The sequence below is a fragment of the Lathyrus oleraceus genome, chromosome 7, assembly GCF_024323335.1.
Source record: "Lathyrus oleraceus cultivar Zhongwan6 chromosome 7, CAAS_Psat_ZW6_1.0, whole genome shotgun sequence".
NCBI classification, from domain to species: Eukaryota; Viridiplantae; Streptophyta; class Magnoliopsida; order Fabales; family Fabaceae; genus Lathyrus; species Lathyrus oleraceus.
This window is the reverse complement of record NC_066585.1, coordinates 26978298-26982803: the sequence shown is the minus strand read 5'-3', so window position 1 is coordinate 26982803 and position 4506 is coordinate 26978298.

Here is a 4506-nt window from a genome sequence, read left to right as displayed (position 1 = left end):
CATTCCCATATGCAATAGAGTTATCCTAAATGAACCTAACTCTCTAGGGACATTGCTTCAAGATTAATCACTTCATTTCTCTGATTGATTATCACCCTTCCTTCTTGGATTCCTCGCACTCCTGAGCAATCTGATCGTGTTGTCTCTACGAAGGACCTATCTTTCGTTCAAAACCTTTCTGAGGTAGAGAAGATGAAGATATTTTATAAGGTCACTTCCACACCTACCAGGATGCTTCTTTGTTCTCTCTGGGCGCAGTTGGAAAAAGGGATTTTTTGATGTAGGTAATCCTTCCAAAGAGAATGAGACTTGGATAGGAAAATGTGGGGCCATGGAGAATAATTATTACACCTTCTAGAAGGAAAAAGGTGACTTGCAGGGGAAAGTCAAGCTTGTTGAGGCCTTGTAAGAGGAGGAAAGGGTCCACGGCTCCCCTTCAACTTTAGCTTCCTGGAACATTTAGTTGGGATCCTCCCTCGAGGCAGAGAAGAAACAACATCTGGACACTTCCAATGATGTTGTTGAGGCATACCACCACGAGGATGAGGCTCATAAGACTCTTCAGTAGGAAAAGGAGACCTATGTTAAGGATCTAAAGGCTCACTAAGAGGAGGTAGTTCCTTTGAATGAAAGGTTCAAATAGTCTCTTAAATGATTTTTGCAGGCTGTGTATAGGGTCCTCGACCAGGAAGTGAGTTAGGCGGAGGAATTTTGTCTTGATATTCATATCCCTACTGAAGTATTGGACCTTTTCAAGACTGCTCCAAAAGGGAATCCCAGGGGTGATCAAGACACGTCTTCTCTAGGAGCAGAAGCTTGATTACTTTCTCTTCTTTCTTTTTTTTTCATTTTTTCTTTCCTGTAATACTCCCTAGGCTTTCATGACTTGGCGAGGACAACAACATTTGTATACATATATTTTTTACCTTAATGGTTTTGAGTTTATTTAAATTGGGGTAATGGATATGGAATTAGCTCATATTTATTTCGTCTATGTCACTGATTTTTTATGAGTTTTTATCGTGTTAGGGATCTCTCCTTGTCTATGCAATTTAAATTTTGCTTACCTTATGGGCGGGTTGAAAAATTTATGTGTTGTCAGCATTATTGGGGTCCATTTTTTTTGGACAGGTCGACCTCAAGTTTGTGTTATTGCAGTTAAAAGGTGTTGTTCGCTTTAGGTGTGAGAAATTTCACGACTTTGTCCTCCATAATATGTGCCTCATTAAGTTGAGGTGTGTTAGTTTGCTCTTTAAAATTTGTATTCTCAGTCAGAGTTTTATTGTTACTAGATCTGATCAAGAAGAGTTATCATGCTTTCTTTATGTTGCTAAGAATTGTCCCCTGCCAAAGGTAAGGTTCTTGTACTTGTCCCCAGGGTTGACTTGGTACAGGTTGCTCTTTATGATCTTCCGAAGTATCCCTGGTAACATGCTTATATGAGATCTAAAAGTATATCCCCTGGCTCATGACAAGATTTTGCTCATGCAAAGAGCATTTTCGAATGGATATGAGACTTCTTAAGGAATTCCTCGCTAAAACCTTCATCGGTCGGTATGGATTGAGCATGGTTTCCTTATTTCGCCCTACCATGTCCTTGTTGATTGTTCGAGTCTGGCATGAAGTTAGATAAGAGTGTTGACCGGATGCATCTTCGATGATATTTTTCTTCCACGTCATGGGAATCCTTGAGGCATATTTAATGATACTTCATTTTCATGCTATAGGGAGATCTATGTATCTTTTCCCTGTGATTTTTCCTGGTGGGCCATATCTTCATCGTTCCTCTAGTGAAGGCTATAGAATTAATGAAGAGCAAATGATTTATATTATCATGTCACTACTATAAATAATACAGTTTATGATAACGATTTCACCTCACGTAACAAAAACCTGAGGTATAATACTTGTACGCACCATATTTTATTTTTCTTTCTAAAAATAACAATCTATTATGTCGGTTTTATAATAAACTGAGGGGTAAACTAGTTCATGATACATGCTTCGAATCTCACCAACAACAGGTTTTGTTTTTATTTATTTAAAAGTGGCATATTTTTTTTATTTTAGTTTTTATTTAATTATTAAATAATATATTTCACCGGTTTCCTTAATAACCGAGGGGTATGCTACCCAGATTTAACTATAAAAGGATTTCTTCACTAAGTTTTCCATAAACCTAACTCATATATACAGTCTCTCCATACTTCTAAACATCATTCTTTGGGATGGATTTCTAGATAGAAAAATTATTTGTTTATGTGTTGTTGTTCTTCTAACACCCACGTTTAACAAATCATTTTTCTGCTCTTGCTATCCGTCTCACATAATGTTGTTGTTTTTGTAGTTGTTGTTGCTATTTTGGTTGTTATTGTTATTGTTGTTCTACCTCTTTCCAATGTTTAATTTGTAAAAGGAAACATTGTTATATTATGGACATATTTCATGTTTTATTAGTATACAAAGTTACTTATATGACCTCGTTTTATTTAGTAACCGAGTGGATACGTATTGATAGGTTTCCTCTTTAGGAGGATATAAAATTAAGGAGATTTAACCAATAAAATAGTAATTATGAAACTAAAGGTAGCACGAGTTTTTCTAGGAAATATATGGAAAGTAAAGGAGAAAAACTCTCTTTGAATTATAACCTCTATTTACTATCTTTCATTGGTTATAAAATCCATATTCTGCAACATCAATAACATCATCGTAGAAACAACCTTTTGAGAAGAAAAATCCAAAAGAGTTTAGCCACCATTTATTTTTGGTGAGATTGTAATAACAACATCTAGATTGTCATTCATTTTTACAAAGTTATTATTGTTACTCCACTGTCACTATTATTATTATAGTTGGAAAAGTACGATCTTGGGATAATCATCCGATGGCCTTGTATTAGGCATTTTAAGTGTTATCTTTCCTAACAAGTGGTATCAGAGTTTCGGCTCACCACACATTTTAACTTCTATTATTAATAATGGACGAGTAAACCTCGACGAGATCGATGATGATTAAGTTAACCTCTTCGAATTACTCCATTTGGAAGCCAATAATGGCAGACATATTTTATTGCAAGGATTTGTATCAACCGTTGTAAGATAAAGGGACGAAGGCAGCCAGCAGGTCAGATGATAATTGGAATGTGATGAATAGGAAAACCGTTGGACAAATTCGACAATGGATAGATTAAAGTGTATTCCATCATGTTGCACAAGAAACAATTGTGTACACATTATGGACGAAACTAGAAATATTGTACGAGATAAAGACAACCTAGAATAAAGCCTCTATTATTTGGCGATTGGTGAATCTCAAGTATAGAGAAACCCGAAGTGTTTCCGAACACTTGAGCAATTTTCAAAGATTGATAAATAAACTCACCAATATGAAGATGGTTCTTGAAGATGAATTGTAAGTTTTGTTATTATTAAGTTCCTTGCCAGACAATTGGGATACACTTGTGGTTTTGGGGAAAGGTAACACTTAAAATGCCTAATATAAGGTCAGCGAATAATTATCCCAAGATCGTACTTTTTCCACTATAATAATAATAGTAACAACAGAGTAACCATAATAACTTTGTAAAAATGAATGAGAATCCAGATGTTGTTATTACAATCTCACCAAAAATAAATGGTGGCTAAACTCTTTTGGGTTTTTCTTCTCAAAATATTGTTTCTACGATGATGTTATTGATGTTGTAGAATATGACTTTTATAACCAATGAAAGATAATAAATAGAGGCTATAATTCAAAGAGAGTTTTTCTCCTTTACTTTCCATATATTTCCTAGAAAACTCGTGCTACATTTAATTTCATCATTACTATTTTATTGGTTAACTCTCCTTAATTTCCTATCCTCCTAAAGAGGAACCCTATCAATCTCCCCCTTCTAATCTAGGTGGAGAGCTCCAATAGTCCAACAGCTTTTCTGTAGAACTCATACTTCTCCTTAGGTAAGGACTTGGTCATCATATCTGAGCAATTATCATCGGTATGGATTTTTTCAAGTTGTAGTTGCTTGGAATCCAACATATCATGTATCCACTGATATCCCACATCGATATGTTTTGACCTTGAGTGAAAACTTGAATTCTTGATTAAGTGGATTGCACTCTGACTATCACAATACACGATATACTTCTTTTGTTCTTTTCCTAATTCATGCAAGAACCGCTTCATCCATGACATTTCCTTGCAAGCTTTTGTCCAAAGACTAGAGACAAGTCAAGAGGCAAGTCTAGAGATAAGTTCAATGAACAGAAGCTTGCAAGGAAATGTTATAGATTATGTGGTTCTTGCATGAATTAGGACAAGAACAACAGAAGTATGTCATGCATTGTGAAAGTCAGAGTGCAATCCACTTAAGCAAGAATTCAAGTTTTCACTCAAGGTCAAAACATATCGATATGAGATATCACTGGATACATGATATGTTGGATTCCAAGCAACTACAACTTGAGAAAATTCATATTGATGATAATTTCTCAGACATGATGACCA